Source organism: Panthera pardus, unplaced genomic scaffold, assembly GCF_024362965.1.
Source record: "Panthera pardus isolate Hobbes unplaced genomic scaffold, ASM2436296v1 HiC_scaffold_16, whole genome shotgun sequence".
Taxonomy (NCBI): Eukaryota; Metazoa; Chordata; class Mammalia; order Carnivora; family Felidae; genus Panthera; species Panthera pardus.
The window spans coordinates 1,265,428-1,274,401 of NW_026526721.1; the positions used below are offsets into that span (position 1 = coordinate 1,265,428).

At 64.2% G+C, this 8,974-nt stretch overlaps 1 long non-coding RNA gene across 1 annotated transcript; it reads right to left on the minus strand.

Moving 5' to 3' along the window:
- Positions 1–920: 920 nt before the first annotated feature.
- LOC109258077 (uncharacterized) lies at positions 921–7,567 on the minus strand. Its single transcript, XR_002076181.2, has 2 exons — positions 2,411–7,567; positions 921–1,038 (listed from the first exon to the last, which is right to left on the minus strand). It is a non-coding gene; the product is annotated as an uncharacterized LOC109258077 (long non-coding RNA).
- Positions 7,568–8,974: the final 1,407 nt, after the last annotated feature.

Below are 8,974 nucleotides of genomic sequence, written 5' to 3' on the forward strand. Positions count from 1 at the left end.
TGTAAACAATCACTCGGTAAGAACAGGTATGAAGGCAGAAGGTCTGAGTTGCAGATTGTCTCTCGCTCCCTCTGCGTCTCCGTGTTGATTTTAAACGTTGTCCTAACAGCCCTTCCCATCAACATCTTTCACGTAAAGTCCACCTTGACTGTGAGGCACGGGGTCCAGAGCTGCTGTGAATTACCCCAGGAGAGCCCGGTGTGGCCGCGGGGCAGGCTGGGCAGGGGAGCATATCTGAGGCTCCCTGTGAGATGGGGGGAGCACTGGTCTCTGAGTTAAGGGCAGAGCTTTCAGGAGGCTGCACACCCGTCCCCGTGCAGGGTCGCCCTGCCGTCCCGTCCTGCTGTCCAAGGCCTGGTGTCAAAGGGAAAAGCGCTCCTGCACCCCCACCCCCAGAAGTTTCCAGGGCACTCACCCGGGGGGCCTGGGGGGCCCCGGAGAGGCACCTGTCCCCCAGCTAAATGCTTCCCAGTGCCATCTCGACACCCCCACAGCCCTCCTGCGGCCACCACCACCGCAAGCCCACCCGCAGCAGGGAAAAGCGGCAGCAGGGGGCACAGAGGAGACACCCAAGTCCTGAGGTCACAGGGCGGTGGGGGTGGGGGCGGGGCGTGCTGATGCTGAGCGTCCTGCAGTGGCCCGGACCCCGCCACTGGCCTCCTTGGCTCCTCAAAGGGCCACCCCAGCCTATTCTTGCAGACGGGCACCTCTCGTGAGGAGACACCAGGACGGGACAGGGTCTGTGTGAGACCTCTTGGCCTCTGCGGCTCTCCTGCGTCCCAGAGGGGGCCTGGCTGGGAGGCCCTGGGGAGCCCCGGCTCAGCTCCAATGGCCCCTGGCGCCCACGGGACCTGGGACCGTCCCAGCCATGCTCGGCAGGCGGCAACGGCCTCATGTCTTCAAGTCGGCTAAGAAAATACTTATGAAAACAAACGATTTTTTTAATTAAAAGAACCGTATGAAATGTCCCATCATCCAAACTTCCGCCCGACATCTGAGCAAACTAGATGTGCTCTCTGTCCTTGTTCTTCCAGAATACTTGAGGGTGGACAGAGATTAAACATTAAAGAGAGTCTGACCCCCTTCAAAATGAAACTTGTTGTTGTTTTCTTTGGCTAAACTATTAAGTCAAGTTTCAAAGAGGGTTAACATCTGTGCAAGCTGCTGTCTTTCTCCAGACCCTTTCTGGAGCTTTCCCACGCGGTCATTACGGTGAAGGGACGGGGGCCCTGCGGGGGCGTGTCTCCGGGTGGCATCACGGCCCATTCGGCGTAACTGTGCCATCCCTGACTCCATCCGAGGGGCGGTGCAGAGCTTTGGGCAGAGGGGACCAGACCGTTCCCTTCCCAGGAACCCCTTCAGAGGCCTCAAGTCACGTCTTCACACGGGCACAGAGACAGGACATCATCCCGGCGACCGTGCATGGTGAATTAGGTACGGGAGTGTGGACGATAGTCTCAGGAGGCTGTCAGGGGGCCCACCTGGGGGGACCCGCTTCGGGGGGAGCCCACTGCTCAGCCCGTGAAGTAGGCCGGTCCTAGAACAAGCTCGCAGGAGCTGCCTTTGGGGGTCCCTCCCCCATCCCTGGTGCTTCTCCCCAGGCAGCCAAGCCTCAGGCTGGCCCCTCTCCCGTCACCGTCACCGGGGGCTCCCCACTCTGCAGGATGCCCTCCCACCTGGACATGTGACCCTCAGGGCAGGGCCCCAGGTCCAGGAGCAGAGAAGGCACCTTGGCCCCCATTTACACTGATGGAAACCTGACCGGAGGAAGTCACCCGACGATGTGAAGGGTGGGGTCCCCAAGGCCTTCAGTGAAGGCTTCCTGTCCTGGACCCATAGAGCCCAGCCCCACCGGCTCCCCCATCCTTACCAGCAGCCCCCCCCCCCCCCCGCCCCCGCCACACACACTGATGTGTCACTCATGGAAAGCCTCACAGAGCTGGCTGGGGGGCGTGCCCTGGGGGCCTCGGGGAGAATTCTTTAGGTTCCGGAAATGCACCCAGCACAACTCTTGGGCCTTGACAAGGGACACCGTCCTCTGGGGGCCTCAGGAGCCCCCATCAGAATGAGTCCCCCTTCCCCAGGCCCTAGAAGCCTGGCCTCCACCCCCAGGCACGGCCGCTGTGTGGGGGGTGGGTCCTGCCCGCCTCCTCGGGGCTGCAAGCAATGGGAGGGGAGGCTGCAGGGGGCTCCGGCCTGGTCCCTGCACACAGCGGGCGCTCAGGGAGCTCTTCGCAAACACCCACCTTGGCCCCCAGCAAGCTGGAACTTGAGAGACCGGAGCTCTGTTCTGTCTCAGACCCCCTCCCAGGCCTGCCTGACAGCCCAGATAAGCCGCTATGAATGGAATGTGACCTCTGCCTGGGACTCAGGCCCCCCCCCCCCCACCCCTGCCTAGCAAATAAATCACCTGGAAGGAAAGTACCCAGGGCCTGCCGGACAGCACAGTCCCGCGCAGGTTGCCGACGGTGCACCATGGCAGGCGTGGCTGCCCCCACACGTTCCTGTTTGTCCTTCAGACACGGCCCCTCGGTCCCCCACTGCCCGGCAGACCCATGTGGGTGTCCACACCGGCAGAGCCTGGTGATGCCGGCCGGCCGGTCCACTCACAGCCTGCCTGCCTGATGGAAATGCTTGGGCGGGGGCATCTGCCAGACGCGTCTGCCAGGCCATAAAAGGTCTCTCCATGTGGTCTCTCCCTAGAAATAAAAGCAAATTCGCCCAACCAACCAGGAGACCTGAGGCCAAGATGAGCCCTCTGCACATTCTTGGGCTTCCAGAGGCTTAGGCAGCCACCCACGTTCTCCATGTGCCTTTGTAACCAGACCCAGGGGCAGCAGGAGTGACCCCGAGCCGCCCCGAGCAGACCCAGCCCCCTCCTCTGTACTCACAGGAGCCGGGTGGGGCAGAAGCCCGGGGCGCCCACCTGCAACCCCCTGGGGGGCAGCCAGGCAGGTGGCTGAGCCCCCTCCCCCCCATGCCCTCCCCTCCCTGTTAATCCATTCAGGATGTCGCAGGAGGAGGGCGAGCTGACTGGAGCTGGGAGGACCTTCTACCTGCTCAGAACTCCAGCCCAGACTCGCCCCACAGGGTCCTGGTGCACGCAGGGACAGGGACATGATGTTCTCTTCACGGACATGATGCTGCTTCTGGGCCCCCTGCCGCAGCGTGGGAGCTCGAGCAGGGCAGGCGGGAGCCCTTCGCAGGACCAGAGAGCCAGGCCCAGGAGTGGACGGGCCCGGGGAGGTAGGGAGGGACCGGCTGAGGCTCACACAGGGGATGCCCAGACCAGGCAGAGAGGCCCCGATGGTGGGGGGCGGAGTGGTAGGAAGAAAGGCACCCCGCAGCCTCTGGCCATTCGCAGGAACCGCCAACCACAGACAGCCATCGACGGTAACTGTGCGCAAAGGCCTGCGGCCCCAGCTGCACACCCCCGCTGCCCCCTCCTGCCCCCACCTGCTCTCAGGCACAGGGGCTTTTCCACGTCTGTGGGTCCTCTGCTCCCGGCCTGGGCACCGCTCAGAATTTGAAACCGTATGCTGACTCCAGCCCCACTGCGGGACCACGGAGAGGGGAGACCGGGAGAGAGGGGACCCCGGAACCGGCCTTCCTGGGACGCAGGCCTAACCAGCGGAGCCCTCTGCACACAGATGAAGGAACAGCCCCACGTGAACGCCCTGCCCAGCGTGCGGGGTCTTCGGGCAGCACGCTGTGTCCCGCCTCTGGTGCACACGTCTCCCCTCCCAGCCAGCAGCACGTCCCCTCCCCCCCGCCCTCCCTGCTGAGCTCTGGGAGGGCCAGCCAGGGAGAACCAGGTCTCGCCGTCCTCACCTCCCGGCCGCGCCTTCGGTGCTGGGAGAGGCTGCTGGTGGGGAGGCTGCCCACACACTTTCCCACAGGACACGCGAAGGAGGGTTTGCAGATACTGCCCTCGCCGTTTTTAAGGAAAGCCAGCATCCTCGGACCAGAGACATTTCAGTTCCATGAAAAATGTAAAGGTTAAAGAATCCACAGGGCGATACTATGCAGCCATCACAAGGGATGCAGAACTGGCCCACACTGCAACGTGGAAGGACCTGGAAGGACCTGGAAAACGCCGCGCTGGGTGAGAGAAGCCAGGCGCCACAGGATGAAGACCGCAGGAGTTCAGGCACACAACATGCCCACAGCGGGCAAACCCACAGACAGAAAGGGGCCGTGGTGGCCAGGCCTGGGGCAAGGGCACGGGGGTGCCCTGCCGATGGACGAGGGCCTCCCCGATGAGTGTTCCAGAACCAGACACGTGACGGTTGCATGACATTGTGAATGGAGCAAATGTTCCCGAATCGTTCACTTTAAAATGGTTAGTCTTGGGGCACCTGGGTGGCTCTGTCGGTTGGGTGTCTTCTTCATTTTGGCTCAGGTCATGACCTCACAGTTGTGAAATCGAGCCCCAAGTCAGGCTCAGCTCGGAGCGTGGAGCCTGCTTGGAATTCTCTCTCTCTCTCTCTCTCTCTCTCTCTCTCTCTCTCTCTGCCCCTCCCTTGCTCATTCTCTCTCTCTCTCAATAAATAAACTTTAAAAGATACAAATAAAACGGTTAGTTTTGGGCTATGTGCATTTTACCCCAATAAAAAACGTTAAGGGATTCTTTTGCTCCCCGGCCTACAGAATTTACAGCACATGACCCACAAGGCCCACCTTGTGTTGTAGAGTCTCCTGACCTCCATCCCTGTCCCGGGCCATGCTCGCTGGCCACGACCAGTGCCCGGGGCACCAAGGTCAGCCTGCCTTCGTCACAGGCTGTCCTGCCATTTTCGCGGAGGCTGCCCCATCACATGGCCCATGCAAGGCACATGACCTCACCCCTACCTGCTCCCCAAGCCCCAACGGCCACTGCCCAGACCTTGTGCAACGGGGTGAAATGTACCCCCAGAGGCACTCGAGGAGGGACGGGGTGGGGGACGCGGGGGAGGCGGTGTGAACACGACCAAGAGACCTGGTGTCCTGGGCTCCCAACACGGTACTGGGAAGCAGCCCTGCCTGGGAGGCCCCAGGGCCGTGAGTCACTGAGCCTCATTAGTCAGACCTGAGCTCATGGCCCAGGTGTGAGCCTACATCCCGAGGCCTTGGATTCCTGTGGCCTCGCCCCCTCTGTACCCGGCCACAGGCCGAGTGCTCCCCAAATCAGAGTGAACTGTCTGCTGGGCGACAGAAATCCGACCCCAGTACCCGGTGGGACTGCGGGCGACCGCCCGCACGGGAGGCTCAGGTCCCAGGAAAGCAAGCCCGCATCACGAGGGCCAAATGGAATGCTGTCAGCTGAGGAGTAAGTCAGCCCCGCAGCAGCACAGAAGCCTCGGCAGGCCCACGGGAGCCTCCCGCCAGCTCGGACGGGCTGTCCCGACACGCAGGCAGACGGGTGAGGTCAGGGCCGGGATGGGCCAGGGGCAAGAGGGGGCCTGCCCGGAGGAGGCGGTGCACAGCCCACGGGCTCCGCCATCTCGCCAAGCCCGGGTGGGGCCACGGGAGCAGTCGGGCCGGGGGATGAAAAGCCTCCTGGGCTGCCGGTGGGCGAGGGGGGTCCCGACCCGCCTCCTGGGGTCCACGCCCAGAAGTGAGTGGGGGTCACGGGCAGGGAGGGGCCCAGGGACCCTCTGGGCAGGTCGGGCACGTGTGGGGGCAGGCAGCAGGCAGGGGATGTGACATTTTGATGTGGACGCCCCGGTGAGAAGGAGGCAGAGGTGAGGGAGGGCACAGAAACCCCACGGGGTCCGGGTGCCTGGTAGGCTTGCAAACGCTCAGAGGAACCCTGGTTTAAAACACATAGCACGTGCCACAGGCACACGCTCGGTCCTTGTAAAGAGGTGCCCGTGAAAGTGGGGGTGTCCTATTCTCTCAGACCCGCTGGGCACACCCCTCACCTCTGTCAGGACAGCTCCCTCCCCAGCACATTCCCGGGTCCCCGCAGGGCTCCCCAGCTGAGCCCCGAGCCCCTGAGGGAGCCCGGGACCAGCAGGCCCTGTGAGTGAGCGTCCGGTGTCCGCGGGGTGGTAGGGGAGGGCTCTTCGCCGGGGAGGAGGGCGACAGAAGCAGGGAGTCCCAGGCTGGGCCTTGCATCCGGGATGTCAGATCCTGACCAACAGGCACCTAGCTGGTGGCCGGCCAGCAAAGCCCAGCAGACAAAGCACGGGGCCGCACAAACCGGGGGCTGGGGGCCCTGGCTCCCGACACGGTCCTCAAAGTCGCAAAGCCCTGGTGTGCTCAGAGGCCTCCCGCAGGGCGCCGTGGACACCCCCGCCGTTCCCAGGGCGCCTGTAGGGTAAAAACGAGAGCCACTGCCCTCTCTGCGTGGGCGCTGGGTCTGGCCTGTGTAGGCCCTAAGAGCCTGGTTCTACACGGTTTTCTTCAGAGGAACAGGCACCCCCAGACCCTGCCTCGGCCCACCTGGTCCTCACCTGTTGTCCACAGATCGGCCAGCCGGCCTCGGGGCAGAGGAGGCGATGCCGTGCCCCAGCCCCCGAGGGTCACGGACACCCTTCACCTGAAAACACAGCCTGGGTCCTGCTCCAAAGCCACGGCAGCCTCCAGCACTTACGTGGGGGTGGACCCCGTGGCTCGCGGCTGTGTTCAGCCAGCCGGGGTGCCCAGCCTGTCCCTGCACAAGGGGCTCAGCTACGGCCTGACCCTGGAAAGCAGCACGGGTGCCGGGCCAGCACCGCTGAAGATAAGCAGCTGAAAACAACTGTTCGCAGGTCACGCCTGGGCGCACCTGCACAGAGACGGCTGTCCCAGGTATCAAAGACAGTGGGGACGGCAAGCACCGTGTGAGGGATAGAAGGACGGCCCTGCGCGCAGGGGGCGTGTGCAAACACAGATTTAAGTTGAGCATTGAATCCGGACCCTCAAATGCTCGGCCGGCCGGCTTTCCTCCCTCTCCCTACCTGCTCCTGTCCTCAACGCCATTAGCGTGAAAATCAAACAGAACCAAGTTCACATCGAGGCCCAGCTCCGTCCTTCAGGGCGCAGGAAGAGCCCTTAGTCCCCTTCGTCCAGTCGTCTGGGGAGCATGGGGGTCCACCGGCCCCCACGGTCGCCCCCGCTGAGCCCTCCGGGATCCACCCTTCCCGTCCTGGCACCAAGCCTGGGTCCCCGGCTCGTGCCTTCCCGGGAAAGGCCGGAAGGAGGACACGCCCCGGGGACCTCAGGCTTCAGGAACAGAAGCCCTGTGAGCGGCCCCATGCGATCCATGCCACATGCCAGGCTCCGTCCCTCCCAGGGCACCCCTCTCTCCGGGAGGCACCAAAGCTCAGGAGGTGCTGGCAAGCTGTAGCAGCCTGACAGGGCAAGTGCAGCTGAGGACCCACGAAGTCACAGGGCCACACAGGACCACACACCCGGCAGCAGACCCCAACATGAAGGTGTGTGGGCCAGAGGTGACACATCATAAACTCTTCCCAAGTGACGGTGAGGCCAAGAGCCTCCAACCACAGCCTCCGGCATCTGCGGAAGGTTCCGAGTTTGTGTCCCTGGCGTTGCTTCATCCGGCAGGGAGCCCCTGCCCTGCTTTTGAGAGCACACAGCTGCTACCGGAGCCCCTGCCCTGTGACCCCCCCAGAGACGCGCCGAACTGATCAGCACCTGATCTCCACCTGGAGGCCCCCAGCGACCCTGGGCCTCTCCGAGACCCCCTGGAGGAGCCTGGTGCTGCCTGAAGCGGCCGGAATGGACGGTCATGAGGCAGGAAGGGGGACGGACAGCCTTGGCAGGGTCAGACCTGGTCTACAGACCCACGGGAGACAAGCGGTGTCCGTGGGCATCAGCCCCAGCAGAACCTTCCAGAGGGAGTGGCCAAGGGAGCTGGGCGAGGGTGGCACCTGTTCTTCCAAACTGCAGGCAAAAACGACACGAATCTGGCCACGTCCCCCGTGCTCTGAATTCAGGAGCACGCGTGTCGGAGGCCAGCCTTGGAGACGGGGCTCACCGCCGCCACCGTCACCTCCCGTGTCCTCACAGCTCAAGGTGCAGAGGCCACGCTCCTCACGGGAGGGGACAGTCTCTGCAGGGGACCCCAGGCTGGCTCTGGGCCGGCCCCGGGCCGCCGCCTCCCCGGGGCATCCCCAGGACGTTCCCCCGGGGTCCCCCAGCTAACACAGGCCAGAGCCGGGCCACGCTGTGCTCACCTGCAGCCCGCCCCCTCCCCAGCCGCCTTACTGCCTCTCAGGGAGAGGGACCCTTTGCCCGCCCCGCAGCCTGAGCACCATCCTCGGGGGGCAGCATGCGCTCCTGCCACGGGGCCGGCCACGGCGCCAGGGCCCCCCACACAGCAGGGCACGGTGCTCTTCAGATGCCCTGTGAACGTCCGTAAGGGGCTAGTTGTGCCACTGCACAGGTCAGACCAGGCGCCCGGCCCCTAGGGGGCTGTCCCTCCAGGGCCCGGCAGTGGCTGCTCACTGTCCCTGGTCTCGGTCCCTTCGCCGCCGGCCGCCGGGCCCCCCACCTGCAGACCTGGAGGGAGCCCACTCCTCGTCTACTCCAGCCTTGCTCACACTGTTCTGCCTTAGGTTCCAAACAAAATGCCGACCGGGACCGCCTGGGGGAGCTGGGCGTGTCGAGCCACTGCCCCGTGGGGACAACGCCTCCCGCAGAGCCTGGTCCCGAGATGGCCCCAGGCTGATGGCTCCACCTCGGGCAGTGGAGCCAGCAGGAAGGCACCCTCCTGTGGCCTGGGCCAAGACGAAGTTATTCTTCCAGAAAGCGGGGGTGGTCTGTCCAGCCTGACGTGTTAATGTTTGACCAAGCCCAGGATAATTAACTCAGCCCTAACCTGGGTGACTCAGGGGCCACGGAGGGGCGGGGGAGGGGACGTCTGTGCCACGAGGCAGCCAGCGCTGACCTGGGCCGACCCTGCGGAGACAGGGACTGAGCGGTCGACTGTGCTGAAGGAAGTGGAAAGTCCACACCTCCCAGCCCAGCCGAGGCAGGTGGTCCAGGC